The following is a 20,668-nucleotide window of genomic DNA, read 5'->3' as shown; positions in this document are numbered from 1 at the left end:
AGGGACTGTTCTAAACACGGGAAACACGTGGAACTTCACGGGAATACTATAGACACCCCCCAGGCACGATATTTAAAGGAATATTTCACTTTTTTTTTACTTTAATCGTCATTAAAATCAGTGCTCCCGCCAAAACGGCTATTTTTAAAAACATTTTAGGCTTTGACTCATGTCCCCTAGGGCAGGAGCCAGGTCCCCAAACCCTTTTTAGGACAGTATCTTGCATATTAGCCATTAAAATTAGCACTTTTTATTTTGAACGTTCGAGTCCCATAGACTTCAATGGATTTCTAACGTTCGTACGAATTTTCGGTCTGTTCGAAAGTTCTGGTGCGAACCGAACCGAGGGGTGTTCGGCTCATCCCTAGTAATATTATATTGCATTTGCACTTTATTGATTGCATCTTATTGCACAGGTTTATTTTATGTGTGGTTTTTTATATTGTTTTACGGATTTACACATCTATTTTTTGCACATAGGTTTATATTTTTTCATTTTTTATAATATGTTTTAGTAATATTTGTAGTTTATGAGTAAGTGGGGTAGCGCCGCATATTTCTTTTTATGCATATAAGCCATTAAAATTACCACTTTTGATTTTTCATGTTAATGTCTCATAGACTTTAACGGTGTTCCGGCAGCTTTCGAATTTACCCCGAACACCGCATGTTGTTTGGTGTTCTGCAGAACATCTGAACAATAGACATGTGCAGAGTAAAATATTTCGTTTCCGAATTTCGTTTTCGTCCGTAAAATTAATTAATTTAGTTACTCCCGAAATTCTTTTTTAATTTATTTCGTTTTTCGTTCAAGAATTGCATTCGTCCGAAAATCCACATGAATTACGGTCGAATCTGTCTTTGAAGGCTTATGGTGTCTGTCGAATGTATAAAGAAGATTCGGCGGAGCTAGTATATAGCATACTTCGTGTGAACTTTAGAACCTTATTAAAGTCTATGGGACTCCAACGTTCAAAATCTAAAGTGCTAATTTTAAAGGCTAATTTGCAAGTTACTGTCCTAAAAAGTGTTTGGGGACCCGGGTCCTGCCCCAGGGCACATGTATCAATGCAAAAAAAAGTTTTAAAAACTGACGTTTTTTCGGGAGCAGTGATTTTAATAATGATTAAAGTGAAACAATAAAAGTGTAATATTCCTTTAAATTTCGTACGGGGGGGGGGGGGGGTATGCCTGTGAAGGGGCGCATGTTTCTGGTGCTTAGAACTGTCCCTGCACAAAGTGTCATTTATGTAGGAAAAAAAGTCCTTTAAAATCACTCACAGCTATTATGAATTGTCGGCTCCGTAATACAGAGAACACTCATTGAAAGTCATTGATAAAATAAATAAATAAATAAAAAAGCATGGGGGTCCCCCAAATTCAAATACCAGGCCCTTCAGGTCTGGTATGGATATTAAGGGGAACCCTGCATCAAATGAAAAAAATAATTTGACGTGGAGTTCCCCCTAAATATCCATACCAGACTCTTTATCCGAGCACGCAACCTGGCAGGCTGCAGGAACAGAGGGGGGGACGAGAGAGCGGCCCCCCCTCCTTCCTGAACTGTACCAGGCCACATGCCCTCAACATTGTAAGGTTTTTTTTTTGCATTGATACATGTCCTCTGGGGCAGGACCCGGGTCCCCAAACACTTTTTAGGACAGTAACTTGCAGAATCTTTTCTCTCTGTCAAATCTTTTTTCTCTGTCAAATATTTTCTCTATATAATCTTGGACTAATAGAGGTAAGGTTAGGCACATTCGACCACAGGTTCTATAGACACAGATTGTTATTGTCAGAGTCACGTCGAATCTCCTATTCTATATCGAACTGTTGTAACAATGAAAACAAAAATAAAGCATTTATTTATGTCGGATCTTTCGTTTTTCGGATTCTGTGCTTTCATTATCGTTTGTCAAAACGAAAACAAAAACGAAAATAGCTGAAATTCGGACGAAAATGCATTCGGACGAAAACGAATGCACATGTCTACTGAACAACCAAATTTTGGCACAAACTTATGCTCGGCCCGAAAGGTTTGCCCAGCCCTATGTATAACCCTGTTCACGTTTGTTGTGCGGCATGCGTCGCGCTATTTTTCTTTTTGTACAAAAATGTTTCCTATATAAAGATTGCATAAAAAAAAATATTTTGCCATTTCCTCCTCTTTCTGTGCTTTGGCAGCACTGATAATGTGTTTTGTCTTCTTTTGTTTATTTTTATACACTTCTTTATCAGCTACACCTTCTGTTTGCTTGGATATCCTATATGCTGATTGTTTCTCCTTTAGACCCATTTCACACTGAGACGGTTTTCAGCCATTTTAGCTCTAGAACTAGCCCCGTAAAGCGCCAGAAAACTGTCTCCCATTCATTACAATGAATACTTTCACACCCGGGCAGTGCGCTTGCAGGACGTTCAGAAAAGTTCTGCAAGCAGCATCTTTCGGAAAGTTTGGGGGCGCTGTATATTCCGTTTTTCGGAAATTCAAATGTGTTCAATTTTCCAAATTACAATAGTAACGGAATTCGAATTTGAAGCCATTCAAATATTTTTCTAATCCATTTCGAATAGTTTTCTAATTCTAAATGTTGTCGAATTCAAATTTTTCAGTTTTCCAGTTTCCCAAACAGAATAAAATAGAATAGAAAATATTGGAATATAATTAAAAAAATAGAATAGAATATAAAAGAATATTACAGAAATGAAACAAATAGCAAAAAATAATACAGTAAAACAGAACAAAATATAAAATAAAAGAATAGAAAAAAAGAATAATTGAATAGACTATAATAGAGTAGAAAAGAATAGAAAAAAAACAATAGAATAGAATAAAATAGAACCAATATAACCATTTCCTAAAATTCAAATATAATCAATTCAAATTTGAATAGAATAGAAAATAATAAATTAGAATAGAATAGAAAACAACAATAGTATTAAATAGAATAGAAAGAATATTACCATCTTCCAAAATTTTGAATAGAATAAATTTGAATAGAAAATAATAGAATACAATAGAAAAGAAAACAAAAAGAATAGAACAGAATAGAATAAACAAATAGAAAAAGAATAGATAAAAAAAAAACAATACAATAGAATAGAAATAATATAACCATTTCCCAAACTTCAAATAAAATCAATTTGAATTTGAATAGAATATTAACAAATAGATTAGAATAGAAAATAGTTATATTCTTTTTATTATATTTTATTCTGCTGTTTCTTTTTTTATACTATTTTCTATACTATTCTGTTATTTTCTAGTCTATTCTAATCTATTCCTTTCTATTCTATTCAAATTTGAATTTCTATTCTATTCTATCCTATTGTTTTTTAATTATATTATTTTCTATTCTATTATTTTATATTTGAATTTCCAAAGATGTTCAATTATTTCTATTTAATTTGAAAAATTGCTCTCTAAGGCCTATAGGCAGCTAGAAAATGTTGGACTGAATAGAATATATCAAAAAAATTATTTACATTTTATAAAGATATTTTTTGATATATTCTATTCAGTCCAACTTTTTCTGCCTATAGGCCCTTTGGAGCAATTTTTCAAATGAATAACATTTTTGGGTAGGAGCAATTTCTCTCCACCCAGGTGGGTGAGTATCACTTGATTACACATTCTATTTTATTATATTCTTTTTTCTATTCTTTTTGTTCTGTTTTACTATTACTTTCTATTACTTATTTTTTGTTATATTCTTTTCTTCTCTATTATATATATTTTTTCTATTCTGTTCCTTTATTTTCTATTTTAAAAATTGGAAAACTATTCTAAGTTGATTCGAAAACTATTTGAAACTATTCAAATTCTGAAAATTCGAAAAAAATTTAATGGGTTAAATTAATTTAACTAAACAAATTTATATAAATAACAAATCGAAAAAATTTTTTTCGTTCTGCACATGTCTAGGATTAAACACCATTGGGGCAGATACATTTGGTGCGCAGCTTGCCACTAGATTAGATCTCACATTAAACGCAGCCACATACTAATGCCCCGTACACACGATCCGAAAATCGTACGGGAAATACCGCTTTCGAAGCGATCGTACGATAATCGGATCGTTAGTACAGAGCTTTCGAGAGCCGATTCGAACAGTTCATCCGATATTATTCTATCGGACGTGCACGGAAATTTTATTCGTACGATCCCAGATCGTACGATTTTCGTGTAATCAGTACAGCTATCGTTCGAAAATGCATTACAACACATGACATCACTTCCGAATTTTTTTTCTGTCGTGCGGGAATTTTCGTGACTTTAGTAAACTCATCAGATTCTATCTGAGAATAGCATGCAATAAAAAACGGACGATCATTCGTCCGATAATCTCATCGTGTGTATGGGGCATTACTCAGTCTCCCACCACCCAAAGGGGTTGATTTAGGGAAAACAAACAGACTGTTCACTTTTCAAGACACGTTATTTTTTGCATGGGGAATTTTCCCTAGAGCTTAGTTAATAAGAAGCACTGCTGACATCCAGCATCCAATCATGTGCAAGCAAATTGCTATGTTTTTTTTTCACCTTGCATGTGATTGGATATTCTTTGGAAATAAATCCCAGTGTATCTAAAGATACCATAAAATTACTCCTGACATATTAACAGCCACAAGATGCCCAATTGAAGCAAAATGATACCCCAGCTCCACTGTCAATATGGTGATCTATGCACTGTGGACCGGTGCTCTAGCCAGGACGTTCAGGCCCCAAAAAGCAGTACTTGAACCAGAAAAGGGCTGGTGACTCGGATGCCCTTGAATAAAAGTCCTTTATTTAGACAAAGCAAAGCCAGGGGTTCTTTGCTCATTTATAGGTAGTTAGAGCATTATTCACCCTGGCTGTGGGGGGACTCCATAAGGCTAACTTCTTAATCAATATTATCAATTGTGTTTGGCCCATGTGTCCACCACCAGTGAGAGGCAATTGGGCATCTTGTATTAGAAAAGGGCTGGCGGGCATAGAAACCAATCAGCTGCCTGGGGGTGTGGCTTGATGATGGCGGAGTAGGAGACACACGCTCGTACAAGCTCCTGCCCTCCACCTGGTCTCTCAGTAATGCTACGGACACAGCACGCTTAGTCCTCCCTACTCTCTCTAAACAGTGCGGTACAGAGAGTGCAGTGTGATGTTACGGACATAGGCTATCGATCCCTCCTCTTCAAGCAGCGTGATATAGTAAGTGATACAGAGCAGGCGCCTACCTGGGGATGAGGAAGAAGGAGAAGGGGGCACAAAAACCGGGGGAACAGCCGGAGATAGAACGCTTCTTCCCCCATACGAGAGCGGCGGTATCCAGGAAACAACCAGCGGAACCACGTGACTCAACGGGGGGTGGAGACAAGCCGAGCGAGGGTGCCTCGGTGCCCTCCGGAAGAGAAACAAGCGAGATGCAGGAACGAAGAAGATCTACGCCCCAGCTGCAGACGGGTAAGACGAGGGGACTACAGAGAGAGGAGGTAAGAGAGGAAAGTGAGAACCCCCAGGAATACCAGGGAGATGTACAGCTATCTATGGGAAATCCAGAACTTAGAGCGCTGTTTCAAGCGCTCCCCACACGTGCAGATATTGAAACAATGGTGTCTAGGTTTGAGGATACACTTAGACGGGAGATGAAGTTGGTTCAAACCGAAGTGCAGCATCTATCAGACAGGCTCTTAAGGGAGGAAGATCATAGGATATCCCTGGAGAAGCGTGTTCACCAGCTGGAACAGGTACAGACTTTACAAGTTTTATATGTTTCTAATATGCAGTTGCAAATAGAGGAAATGGAAGATCGCAGCCGCCGCCAGAATCTGAGATTCAGGGGGATCCCTGAGACAGTAGGGCGGGATGCACTGCAGCTTACGGTACAAACTATCTGTCAACAATTGCAAGCTCTTGCTCTCCCCCAGGATTGGGAGTTTGAGAGAGTGCACAGAGCCCTAGGACCCCCGTCAACAAATATAAATAGACCGAGAGATGTTATATGCAAATTCTTTCGTTTTTCCCAGAAAGAGTTAATAAGTCGCAAAGCATGGGAGGCAGGTGATATAGAATATGATGGAGTAAAGGTGAAAGTATTGCCTGACCTATCCTGGGCTACTCTGCAGCGAAGGGCAATGATGCGCTCACTCTTGGACAGAATTAAACATACAGGAGGGGCATACAAGTGGGGATACCCTATAGCGTTGACTGTAAGAAAAGATGCAATGACTTTTAGTCTGCGACACCCGGCAGAACTCCCGGATCTGTTTTCCTTTTTAGGAACAGAAGCCTTAGAGGTTCCGAACTGGCTCCAATCAATAACAGGACCCCTGAAAAAGCAAAGACCTTTTGAAGGGGGGATGGACTTAAACCCCCAGAGAAGAGGAGAAACTAGATAGTAATTTTCAGCGGAACAATGGGGGGGGGGGGGGTGGGGTGAGACTCTGCCTGGGACCAACTTTTCTGGACTCTCTTGAAAAATATCTGCCCCTGTTTGGCCCCCCCTTTCTTCTCAGAAGAAATGTTTTGATTTTCCCTCCCCCTTTTTTTTTTTTCTGGGGGTTTGGGGGTTTCCCTCGTGTCCCCCTGTCCCTTGAATGAAAATTGGTAGAGGGTCCCCTTTTTTTTTTTTTTCTTCCCTTTTTTTTTCTCCCTTTTTTTTTTTTTTTCTCTCAGAAGGAGAGGGAGAGGGAGGGGGGGGGGGAGGGTTGGGCGTAGATGGGAAGATAGTGGTTGAGAATTTATTATTTTTTTTTGATGTGATGTAGTTGCACATTAGGTTTCTTTTTGGTTGGATGGGGTAAAGAAAGGGATATGTTTTTCTATTTGATTAACTTCTTTTTTTGGTGTGTAGAGAAGAAAGAGAAGTTCGGCGGGAACACCCAAAGGGGAAAAAAAAAAAATGGGGTGCTCTCCGCCTACTCCTCTCTAAGGGAGTTAATAGGGGGGGGGGGAAATATATAGTATATACATATATAAAATATAATTTTATTTAATTATTTCTTTTATTTATTTATTTTTTTTTTTTCTCACAGTTTTTTTATGAGAATATACGAGAACACATTTGGGTAGTATTAGGAGTAATGATGGGAATATTGGCACTAATGAGTAAGGATGACACGCAAATTTGTGAAGCGTTCCATATTTTGGATTGAGGGGGGTATAAATGTATAAAGCTTATAAGGGGGGGTGGGGTAAGGGAAGAAAGGGGGAAAACGGGAAAAAGGGGGGAAGGAAATATAATATGGATATGTATGAATTATATAAATATGTATATATGATAATATGTATAAGGCAAGAAGGAAATAGGGGGAGGAAGGAAAGAGAAGGAAGGAAAAAGGAGAAAGGGGTTTAAATCTCTTGGTAAATTAGGGAAGTAGGGAATGATGGTCCCTCCCCTCCCCAGTCGCCCCCCCCCCCCCAAGAGAAAAGAAGGGAAGAAGGAGAGAAAGAGAAAAAAAGAAAGAGAAAAAAGCTCTCCTTCAATGATCTTCAAAAACTGGAAATAGGTAATATGTAGCTCAATGAATGAGATTAACCCCTTCAGAAAACTTCACCATTCAATTCCAACCTACCGTAGAGGGATTTAAAAACTCCCTTCTTTCTTTTTTTTTTCTCCCGGGGGCTTGGGTATTTAGTTATTATACTGTCTGTTATACTGTCTATGAAAATATGAAAATGAAAATGAAACACAAGAGAGGATAAGGTAACAACACAAATAGGATAGGAGGAAGAGGGAGGGGGAAGGGTAAGAAGGTAGGGGTAAGAGGGGGAGGGGAAAGGGAGAAGGGGGAAAAAAAAAAAAAGAAAGGTAAAGAGAAAAGGGAAATAACACGGGCACCTATTAAAGTAGGAGGATAGCGGTGTGTAAGAGAAATAGTGGGAGGTGGGGTAAAGAGGAGGGGGGGAGTAGTAAAGTAGAAGATAGCGAAGGGGGGGAGGGGGTGGGGGGTAAGGGCACTTTAATTTACACTGTCACTGTTAGGGTGAGTTTGGTAGGTTTGGTAGGTGGGGTAGGTATATAGGACGGGGAGGACCCTGTGGAGTAATTAAATAGAAGGAATAGGAGTTAGAGGTAATAAGAGGAGTGAAGTTAAAGAAAGGGAAGCAGTAAGAAAGAAGTAAAACTCTAGGGGAAAAGAGAAGGGGAAAGGAAGGGGGGAAAGAGAAAAGGGGGAAGGGAGAAGGAAGGGAGGGAAAGGTTGGAGGGGGGTTTTGGGGGGGGGGGGAGAGGAGGGGCGGTGGAGAGAGAGGAAATAGAAGCCAAGGGAAGAGAAAATATAAAAGGGACAGGGGAAAAGATAAGAGTATGAGAAGAAAGAGGGAGGTCAGGGAACGAGAGGAAGGGGGGAGGAAGGGGAAGGAGGGGAAAGGGAGGAGGGGAAAAAAGGGGGAAAAGGATTAGAGGAATAGAAGAGAGAGGAGGAGGAAAGACGGGGATGAGAGAGTGGGGGACCACGATAGTAAATGATAGTAAATGACGGGAATTTCTCCCAATATGGAAATAAAATGTGCCATGTAGATGAAGAAAGTAAAAAGGTTGAGAAAGGGGGGGACTGGAGGGAGGGTATAGGAGCAGAGCACTCTGGCCGATTCAAGCCAACCCCCTAAATAGGTCTGCACCCACGTGAACCGTATAATTGGAGGTTCAGAGCGGGGTGCCTCCCTTAGGGGTAGATAGGATAGGAGGGGGGTTAGATTTAGATAAGAAAAGACCAGGGTTTTTTTTGTTTTTTGTTTTTTCTGCCCACTACTGCCTTCTTATATCCCTCTGAAAGATGGAGGAGATAAGGGTAACTTCCATAAATGCAAAAGGATTGAATGTACCGGAGAAACGGAAGATACTCCTTAATGAATTAAAACGGACGTGGCGTTCATACAAGAAACACACTTTAAAAAGAGTGACCTTCCGTATCTCCAGAATAGATTTTTCCCATGTGTATACCATGTACATAATCAAGTATCGAAGTCTAAGGGAGTGTCCATCTTAATTTCGAACCGAGTACCCTGGGCTCTCCTGGATATGCGGAAAGATGTAGATGGACGCTTCCTTTTTATAAAGGGACAAATAGGGGGGGCAAAAGTAACGTTAGCTACTGTATACGCGCCAAATGTACATCAAGATAATTTTATAAGTAAAACTCTGACTAAATTAATGGAATTTGCAGAAGGGAAAGTGATCTTAGGTGGAGATTTGAATATACCACTAAACCCTAGGGAAGATACATCATCGGGAGTCTCATCAGTCCCTAAGGGGGTCAGGGGGAAGATAGTGCGGAAGCTGCAAGAGATGCATTTGGTGGATGTATGGAGGCTGTTACATGAAGGAGAGAGAGATTATACATTTTTCTCAAACCCGCATCAACTTTACTCCCGCATTGATCTCTTTCTGATACCCCATTACTTATTGCCATCAGTACAGAAAGTAGAGATAGGAAATATAACGTGGTCAGATCACGCACCAGTGACACTACAGATATCCATGTCATGCCCGGCTCTATCCAAGGGGCGTCAATGGCGGCTAAATGAAAGTTTGTTGCAGATTCCCGAAATACGGGAAGATGTAGGGAAAGAAATGGAAATGTACTTCCAGATAAACGACACCCAGGGGAGTGATCCGGGCATGATATGGGAGGCACACAAGGCGGTAATGAGAGGAGTGCTGATTAAACATGGCTCTCGATTAAAGAAAATACGAGAAGAACAGATGGTAAAATTAGCAGACGAAATTCAGAAGCTGGAGACTCTCCACAAGAATATACAAACTACATCTATAGGAAATGAGTTGGCACATCTGAGGAGACAGTTGACCGATCTCCTCCGATGTAAAGCGAAGGCGGCAATACAGTTCGGCAGGAAAATTACGTATGAACTAGGAGATAAATGTAGCAAAGCATTAGCAGGGAAACTTAAAGAAAAGGGGAAGATGGTTTATGTCCCTCATATTAAAGGGGAAAATGGACGTCTGATTTCCCGACCCAGTGAGATAGCTAAAAGATTTGGAGAATACTACTCTGCGCTATATAATTTGTCACTACCCCGAGTACCCCAGGCTAAAATGGAGGAGTATTTATCAGCAGCAGGCCTATGTAGGCTCTCTTCCACGGAACGTAGTAGACTGGAAGCCCCTATAACGATAGAGGAGTTAAATGTAGTAATGAAAACAGTTAAACAAGGGAAAGCACCGGGGCCTGATGGATTTTCAATCCAGTATTATAAGAGTTTCCTCCCAATCTTAGGTTCGCATATGTTAAAGGCCTTTAATGCGATTGGCCAAGCCGCGGCCCTCCCACAGGATGCACTTAGAGCACATATTTCGGTAATTCCAAAGGAAGGGAAGGATCCCGCGGACTGTGGGAGTTACCGGCCTATCTCATTGCTAAACTGTGATCTGAAGCTTTTTACCAAACTGTTGTCCTCTCGCCTCCAACCATTATTAAATCAACTGGTACATCGAGACCAAGTAGGGTTTATCCCTACTAGGGAGGCGAGAGACAACACGGTTAAGGTACTCAACCTGGTCCACTATGCCAATCAAACTAGAACACCCTCCATTTTTTTAAGTACAGATGCTGAAAAAGCATTTGATAGGGTGAACTGGGGGTTTATGTTTGAAGTATTGAGGCGTATGGGACTAGGTGAGCATATGATAAGGTGGATATCTGGAATATACTCCTCCCCGCAAGCTCTGGTTAAAGTCAATGGGGTATTCTCAGAGCCGATTAAAATCTCAAATGGGACACGGCAAGGGTGTCCACTTTCCCCTATGCTGTTCGCTCTCTCGATAGAACCGTTACTGAATAAAATTAGGCTAAATTCAGATATTAGAGGTCTACAAGTTGGAGATAGGAGCTATAAAATTTCTGCTTATGCAGACGATCTGCTGTTCTCACTGGTTAGTCCACATATCTCACTGCCAAATTTAATGAAGGAAATAGAAGAGTATGGTGTATTAGCAAATTTTAAAATCAATTATTCAAAGTCAGAGGCAATGGGGGTAGCCCTTCCCTGGGAAAAACAACAATTGTTACAACCCAATTTTAAATTTAAATGGGTAGGGACGGCCTTGAAATACCTGGGCACACAGATCCCAGTAAAGATAGAAGAGACATTTAAGTTGAACTTCCCCCCGCTCCTTAAGGCAGTTAGAATATTGTTAGAGAAATGGCAACAGGGACGTCATTCATGGTTTGGTCGTTGTAACTCCATTAAAATGAGTATTCTGCCAAAATTTCTGTATCTATTACAGGCCTTACCAATAGAAATCCCACCTGCTTTTTTCCGTAAAATAGATACGGTGTTTACGAAATTTATTTGGGCAGGTAAGCGACCGAGGATCAGTAGAAGCCGGATGACCATGCTAAAAAGAGACGGAGGCTTAGCAGTACCAGATTTACTTAAATATTATAAGGCAGTGCATATTGGGAGGATTATCGACTGGTGCCGACATACAGAATTTAAGATTTGGATAGAATTAGAGCAAGACATGTGTATAGTACCTCTCCGAAGAGCGATTTGGTGCTATACAAATCTACCGGAATCCATGAAAAAACATCCTCTTATAGGCCCAACATTGCAAATAGGGTTTAGAATTAGTCAGAACCCTAAATTCTCGTCAGCACATTCCCCATTAGTTCCGGTGCTAGGTAACCCCAGTTTTAAACCAGGAATGGAGAGGAGAGATTTTAAGAGCTTGTGGGAAAAGGGGTATATGCAGGTATCACATTTTTTGCAATCTAATTCCTGGCCAACAGTGACTATATTGACTCAACAGGGGGGCCAATTTGAAGTGAAGGTGTGGCAGGCAATGCAGCTTCGGCACTTTTTTGAGTCATTAGGTCCAGCAATAAACTATAAACAAGATCTAACTAGATTTGAAATATACTGTGAAGAGAAGGAACCTCTGTCTGGAACGATATCAAAGATATATACATTACTTATAGCCCCCCCAGATAATTATGAGATGCCATGCTTTGTAAAGTGGGAAAGGGACTTGGATAGGACATTCTCATTAGATCAACGTCAGAGGATGATATACCTCTCGTTAAACACATCAATCTGCACTGGAATTCAGGAATTGAATTACAAATTGTTGACGAGGTGGTACTATACCCCATCGAAGCTCCAGAGGTTTTCCCCTGGAGCTTCAGATCAATGTTGGAGGTGCAACGGGGGACGGGGGACTTTATTACATATTTTCTGGACATGTCCCAGGATCAAACAGTATTGGAGAGACGTGCAAAAAATTATGCAAAAATTTACAGAATATCCAATACTGGATGACCCGGCTTTTTTTCTGTTGCACCTCTCACATATCCCAATAAGAAAATATAAGGGCTCGGTATTGTGTCACATGGTTAATGAGGCCAAGGGTTGTATTGCTCGTTCTTGGAAAGATTCTAAACCACCAACAATAGCAATGTGGTTAAATAAAGTGAGGAAGGTGGGGGCTGTGGAAGATTTAATATACTCGGCCCAGGACAGAAGTGAGCAATATGCCAGGATATGGGCGGTATGGAATGTTTTCCTCTCTTCAGAAGAGGGAAAGAAACTGCTGGGGAATAGGGAAAGATAAGGAAACCACCATGTAGTGGGATTAAGTAAATTGTATTGGTTGGAAGCAGAAGGGGCGTTTTTCTCTTTTTTTTTTTTTTGTTTTTTTTTTTGTTTTTGTTTTTTTCTGGAGGGTGGGAGGGTAGGGGGGAAAAAACTAAAATAAAAGGAGGGAAAGTGGAATACTTAATAACAGCAGAGATAAATAAGAAAGGGCTCTCAGTTATGTAAACCAGGGAAACTGTATTTTTGGTAGAGAATAAGATGGGCTGAGAACCGACGAACGCTTGTATGTAACTATGAAGATGTTTGTAATTTGATTCTGTGACCTCCTTGAAGTTTAAATAAAGAATATATAAATAAAAAAAAAAAAAAAGAAAAGGGCTGGCGACTCGGATGCTCTTGAATAAAAGTCCTTTATTTGGTTACATGGGTACACGAGTACAGGTTACCCTGACGCGTTTCTGCTAAGAAGCGGTCATCAAAGCAAAGGCTTCTTAGCTGAAACGCGTCAACGTAGCCTGTACCCGTGTACCCATGTAACCAAATAAAGGACTTTTATTCAAGAACATCCAACTCACCAGCCCTTTTCTAATACAAGATGCCCAATTGTCTCTCACTGGTGGTGGATACACGGTCCAACCACAATTGACAATATTGATTGAGAAGTTAGCCTTATGGAGTCCCCCACAGCCAGGGTGAATAATGCTCTAACTACCTATAAATGAGCAAAGAACCCTGGCTTTGCTTTGGTTTAAGGCCACCTTGTAAGATGCCTCTTGTAGGGATGCCCAGATGTTGTCCTGCTGCCTCTTGTTCTCCTACTGTATATCCCTTCCAATGTCAACTCACCCTTTCTCTTTGACTTTTCCTCTCATTCTTCTGCCTACTTGGGTCAAACACATTTCTGTTTCTCCATTCTTCATATTCTGATTTTCCTTGAACCCTCATGGGCTACAGTACCCACCTTATGTATGTTGTCGGGACCTGGATGCTGCACTCTTACCCACTAGGCCAGTGACCTTGGTGGATTGCTCTTGCTGTAGTATAACATGAGATCTTGATCACTCTTTAAATATTAATGGACTGTATACTACCAGAATATTGCTAAAACCTCATATAATTAGGTGTTCTTGCATAGCAGGACCACTTAGGCCGCGTACACATGGGCGGACTGTTCGCCCAACCTTGTCCGCTGAACAGTGTTTGGGCGGACAGTCCGACCGTGTGTGGGCTTTCAGCGGACAGTTTCAGCGGACAGTTGGACGGACAAAGTCTTTCGGAAATTCCGAAAAACTGTCCGCTGAAACTGTGTTTGAGCGAACAGTCCGCCCGTGTGTAGGCTACTTTCGAAATGAGCAAACTGTTCCCGCTTGGAAAGTCCGCCCATTTCGAGCGCGTGTACAGGTAGGCGGGGCCCGCGAAGGAGACGTCGCGGGCTCCGCCGCCTGGAATGGGCTTAAAGGGGAACCCCAACGCCGAAAAAAATCGGCGTGGGGGTTCCCCCAAAGTCCACACCAGACCCTTGTCCGAGCACGCTACCCGGCCGGCAAGGAAAGGGGGCGAGCGAGCGCGCCCCCCTCCTGAGCCGTACCAGGCCGCGTGCCCTCAACATGGGGGGTACCTTGGGGAAGGGGGGGCCTCGCGGCCCCCCCACCCCAAAGCACCTTGTCCCCATGTTGATGAGGACAAGGGCCTCTTCCCGACAACCCTGGCCGTTGGTTGTCGGGGTCTGCGGGCGGGGGGCTTATCGGAATCCGGGAGCCCCCTTTAAGAAGGGGGCCCCCGGATACCGGCCCCCCACCCTATGTGAATGAGTATGGGGTACAATGTACCCCTACCCATTCACCTGTGAAATAAAGTACAAAAAAAAAACACAACACAGGGAAAAAATATTTTATTGCACAGCTCCGGGGGTCTTCCGTCTTCGGGGGTCTTCTCGCCGGACTCCTCCGCTATCTGTGTGTAGCTCTTTTACTAGCGGAGGAGTCCGGCTTTTTTCCTCCCCGCCGCCGGCCTCTTCTCCCGACTTCGGGGGTCTTGTCCCCCTCTTCGGTTCTTCTGCCGGGCCACCGCGCCTTCTTGTAGCTCTTTTACAGGCGGTGGCCCGGTCTTCTGTCGCCGCTGCCTTCCGTTCTTCTGTCGCCGCCTTCGGTTCTTCTGCCGGGCCACCGCGCCTTCTTGTAGCTCTTTTACAGGCGGTGGCCCGGTCTTCTGTCGCCGCTGTCGTCGCCGCCGCCGCCTTCCGTTCTTGTTCTTCTTCTTGTTGTTCTTCTTCTTCTCCTGGAGATGTTGACTCGACGAGCTCTCCGGCCGGAATGCCAGGGACACGCTCCGCTGCCACTTATATAGTGACAATGGGGCGGTGTCACATGGTATATGTCACATGGGTTGGTCACATGGTGACCCCACCCCCTTACGATGTCATAGTCCCCATGTGACATCAACCCATGTGACCAACCCATGTGACATATACCATGTGACACCGCCCCATTGTCACTATATAAGTGACCGCACAGCGCGGCTCTGGCATTCCGGCCGGAGGGAGCGATTTGTCAACATCGCCTGGAGAAGAAGAAGAACAAGAAGAAGAACAAGAACGGAAGGCGGCGACAGCGACAGCGGCGACAGAAGACCGGGCCACCGCCTGTAAAAGAGCTACAAGAAGGCGCGGTGGCCCGGCAGAAGAACCGAAGGCGGCGACAGAAGAACGGAAGGCAGCGGCGACAGAAGACCGGGCCACCGCCTGCAAAAGAGCTACAAGAAGGCGCGGTGGCCCGGCAGAAGAACCGAAGAGGGGGACAAGACCCCCGAAGTCGGGAGAAGAGGCCGGCGGCGGGGAGGAAGAAAGCCGGACTCCTCCGCTAGCAAAAGAGCTACACACACATAGCGGAGGAGTCCGGCGAGAAGACCCCCGAAGACGGAAGACCCCCGGAGCTGTGCAATAAAATATTTTTTCCCCTGTGTTGTGTTTTTTTTTGTACTTTATTTCACAGGTGAATGGGTAGGGGTACATTGTACCCCATACTCATTCACATAGGGTGGGGGGCCGGTATCCGGGGGCCCCCTTCTTAAAGGTGGCTCCCGGATTCCGATAAGCCCCCCGCCCGCAGACCCCGACAACCAACGGCCAGGGTTGTCGGGAAGAGGCCCTTGTCCTCATCAACATGGGGACAAGGTGCTTTGGGGTAGGGGGGCCGCGCGGCCCCCCCTTCCCCAAGGCACCCCCCCATGTTGAGGGCACGCGGCCTGATACGGCTCAGGAGGGGGGGCGCGCTCGCTCGCCCCCCTTTCCTGGCCGGCCGGGTAGCGTGCTCGGACAAGGGTCTGGTGTGGACTTTGGGGGAACCCCCACGCCGATTTTTTTCGGCGTTGGGGTTCCCCTTTAAGCCCATTCCAGGCGGCGGAGCCCGCGACGTCTCCTTCGCGGGCCCCGCCTACCTGTACACGCGCTCGAAATGGGCGGATTTGCCTCCGCCTTACGTGGGCGAGTCCGTTCATTTCAAAAGTTGAGCGGACTGTTTGGCAAACAGTTCGTTGAAACAGTCCGCTCGTGTGTGGGCAAGTCCGCTCATGCAAATTTTGAGCGGACTGTTTGCCGAAACTGTTGGACGAACAAGGTTGGGCAAACAGTCCGCGCGTGTGTACGCGGCCTTATTGTTATCTCACATATATTTATTACTATTATTATAGCCAAATTTACCACCCTAACTCCTCCCACAGCTTTTACACTAAATATACCAAATATATACCAAAACGTGCGGATTGGTCACAAATGGTGTGTTATTACTTTGCGGAACATTTCGCCAAATGGTTCACAAAATATCGTTATTTTTGCGGCGTAATTTGTCCCATAGGAATGAATGGAGAAATATTCAAAACTAGAGTGGGAGGAGACAAAAGCTCTGAGGGGAATTATAGCTCCTCCCACACAGCTCTGGGGAGAATTATAGGTAGTCCCACACAGCTCTGAGGGGAATTATAGTTACTCCCACACAGCTCTGAGGGGAATTATAGGTAGTCCCACATAGCCCTGAGGGGAATTATAGCTCCTCCCACACAACTCTGAGGAGAATTATAGGTAGTCCCACACAGCTCTGAGGGGAATTATAGCTCCTCCCACACAGCTCTGAGGAGAATTATAGGTAGTCCCACACAGCTCTGAGGAGAATTATAGCTAGTCCCACACAGCTCTAAGGGGAATTATAGGTAGTTCCACACAGCTCTGAGGGGAATTATAGGTAGTCCCACACAGCTCTGAGGGGAATTATAGCTCCTCCCACACAGCTCTGAGGAGAATTATAGTTCCTCCCACACAGCTGTGAGGAGAATTATAGCTGGTCCCAAACAGCTCTGAGGGGAATTATAGCTACTCCCGCACAGCTCTCATAGTTGCCAATAGTCCCGAAAATCCCAGGACAATCACAAATTTTCAAGCCTTTCCTGATTTTAATTTGTCCCGTTAATTGTCCCGAATTTTGCCGCTTGTCCCGGGCATCTGAAATTTGGACAATCAAGTGTTAAATATTTCTCAGCTTTTAGAACAGCCTGGGTCCTCCCTCTACCCTAGAGTATCCCCCCTTGCCTCATTTTGTCCTCCTTGTCTATTCTGTTGGACAAGGAGGACACCTGCTCTTCTCCTCAGGTCATTCATTTGTCAATACTGCAAGAGGGGGCGTGGCTAGATAAGTGACTACGCCAGCCCACCCAAACGAGATCACAGTCCACGTGGATGGAAGGAAGAAGAGGTGTGTGCTGCTGTCACTGCTGCGTCAGAGCCAGAGAGCCAGAGCTCGGAGGAGGTTCTTGCCTCTACACTCACTGCCTCCTCAGCCTGAGAGGGACCGAGGAGGAGGACGAGGAACATCAGAACCACTGCTAGCCAGACAGAGACTCAGGCCCGACCGTGGACACGCGGCCACCGCTGTGGAGGGAGGGAGGGAGCGAGCGAGCAAGGAGACTCTGATTGACTTTACTGGGCAGGTAAGTGCTCCCAGTTTCTTTTGGAAAAAAAAATTCTCCCTCCCGCGGTTGGTGTGTGCTCTCTAGGGGATCATTTTTTATTTTAGGAAGCAAAATTAAGCAGGGCCCCCTTGAATGTCTGTGGGTTTTTTTAATTTATTTATTTTTCTATTTTTTGAGAGAGATAGGAAGTGGCAGTGGGGTGAAGGTTGCCTGTTAGATTTTTCTGTATTTAAAAAAAAAGGCCACCCACTGCTGCTTCCTATTACTGCCCCCACCCCCTAATAAATTTTTTTTGAATACACAAAATCTAGGGTGTGGGGGGCGGTAATAGGAATCGGCAGTGGGTGACCTTTATGGGGTTGGATGCGCCACCGTTTTCTCTTTTTACTATGACACACCTACAAACGCATGCCTCGCCCCCTAATTATAATACAGCTCCGTCTACAACCCAAAAAGTGTCCCAGAATTTTTTTTTTGCTATGTTGGCAACTATGAGCTCTGAGGAGAATTATAGCTCCTCCCACACAGCTCTGAGGAGAATTATAGCTCCTCCCACACAGCTCTGAGGAGAATTATAGGTAGTCCGCACAGCTCTGAGGGGAATTATAAGTAGTCCCACACAGCTCTGAGGAGAATTATAGCTCCTCCCACACAGCTCTGAGGGGAATTATAGTTACTCCCACACATCTCTGAGGAGAATTATAGCTACTCCCACACAGCTCTGAGGAGAATTATAGCTACTCCCACACAGCTCTGAGGGGAATTATAGCTGCTCCCACACAGCTCTGAGGGGAATTATAGCTGCTCCCACACAGCTCTGAGGGGAATTATAGCTAGTCCCACACAGCTCTGAGGGGAATTATAGCTACTCCCACACAGCTCTGTGGGGAATTATAGCTACTCCCACATAGCTCTGAGGGGAATTATAGTTACTCCCACACAGCTCTGAGGGGAATTATAGCTACTCCCACACAGCTCTGAGGAGAATTATAGCTACTCCCACACAGCTCTGAGGGGAATTATAGCTACTCCCACACAGCTCTGAGGAGAATTATAGCTACTCCCACACAGCTCTGATGGGAATTATAGCTACTCCCACACAGCTCTGAGGAGAATTATAGCTACTCCCACACAGCTCTGAGGGGAATTATAGTTGCTCCCACACAGCTCTGAGGGGAATTATAGCTAGTCCCACACAGCTCTGAGGGGAATTATAGCTACTCCCACACAGCTCTGAGGGGAATTATAGCTACTCCCACACAGCTCTGAGGGGAATTATAGTTACTCCCACACAGCTCTGAGGGGAATTATAGCTACTCCCACACAGCTCTGAGGAGAATTATAGCTACTCCCACACAGCTCTGAGGGGAATTATAGCTACTCCCACACAGCTCTGAGGAGAATTATAGCTACTCCCACACAGCTCTGAGGGGAATTATAGCTACTCCCACACAGCTCTGAGGGGAATTATAGTTACTCCCACACAGCTCTGAGGGGAATTATAGCTAGTCCCACACAGCTCTGAGGGGAATTATAGCTACTCCCACACAGCTCTGAGTGGAATTATAGTTGCTCCCACACAGCTCTGAGGGGAATTATAGCTAGTCCCACACAGCTCTGAGGGGAATTATAGCTACTCCCACACAGCTCTGAGGAGAATTATAGCTACTCCCACACAGCTCTGAGGGGAATTATAGCTACTCCCACACAGCTCTGAGGGGAATTATAGTTACTCCCACACAGCTCTGAGGGGAATTATAGCTACTCCCACACAGCTCTGAGGAGAATTATAGCTACTCCCACACAGCTCTGAGGGGAATTATAGTTGCTCCCACACAGCTCTGAGGAGAATTATAGCTACTCCCACACAGCTCTGAGGGGAATTATAGCTAGTCCCACACAGCTCTGAGGGGAATTATAGCTACTCCCACACAGCTCTAAGGAGAATTATAGCTATTCCCACACAGCTCTGAGGAGAATTATAGCTACTCCCACACAGCTCTGAGGGGAATTATAGCTAGTCCCACACAGCTCTGAGGGGAATTATAGCTACTCCCACACAGCTCTGAGGAGAATTGTAGCTATTCCCACACAGCTCTGAGGGGAATTATAGCTACTCCCACACAGCTCTGAGGGGAATTATAGTTACTCCCACACAGCTCTGAGGGGAATTATAGCTAGTCCCACACAGCTCTGAGGGAAATTATAGCTACTCCCACACAGCTCTGAGGAGAATTATAGCTAGTCCCACACAGCTCTGAGCGGAATTATAGCTACTCCCACACAGCTCTGAGGGGAATTATAGCTTGTCCCACACAGCTCTGAGGGGAATTATAGCTCCTCCCACACAGCTCTGAGGAGAATTATAGGTAGCCCCACACAGGGGCGGACTGACCTTTCGGTCACTCGGCCAAGGACCGAGGGTCCGGCCACTAGGGGGCCCCATCAGGGTTGTCAGCCTTAATAAAAACCAGGGACAGTATGTAAAAAACCTGTGTTTTTTTACTTCTGTCCCTGAAATGTCCCTTACCGACATCCTTTCTTTGTAAAAGTCCCGAGATTGTAGTTGCCCCGCCTCTCCACTGCCTCCTCGGCCAATGGGAAAACAGTGTACCCGCCCCCTTCTCCAGCGTGGCTTATTTGAGATATGAGCAGGAGATGCCGACAGCTGGAGGAGAGAAGAAGAAGAAGGAGGGGACAGCCTGCAGCCTGATAGAAGGTAAGCAACTGAGCTGAATGTATTATTATGAGTGGTTTACCCTTGTCAGCAAGGGGAAGGGAGGAGGCTGTGTTTGCTCAAGCAGGGATCTTCCTGTTTTTGAAGCAGTTAGATCGTTTATCTGTCTGAGGAGAAGTGAACTGCTTTTGGAGGAAGTACATGTCCTGAATGTCTCCCCCCCCCCAATCTCTGCTACACCTACTTACTCATTACCTGCCCACCAGTACACAGGCATAGTCCCCTCACATACATTACTACTTCCTGTGTCTGTGAGCTGCTGGGGTACTACAAGTCCCTGCATGCCAGGAGATGGAGGCAGCAGTGTGTTCCATCAGACTGATTTTTGGGTAAAAAGTGCTGGTGTACTGTGTACATGCATATTGTGTGTGTACTGTGCATGCATGCATCTGTGTGTGTGTGTTTGTATACTCTGTGCATGTGTATGTGTG

This window comes from Lithobates pipiens, unplaced genomic scaffold, assembly GCF_037356315.1.
Source record: "Lithobates pipiens isolate NorthernLeopardFrog02 unplaced genomic scaffold, aLitPip1_a1.2 Scaffold_19, whole genome shotgun sequence".
NCBI lineage: Eukaryota > Metazoa > Chordata > Amphibia > Anura > Ranidae > Lithobates > Lithobates pipiens.
This window is presented reverse-complemented; position numbering follows the sequence as displayed.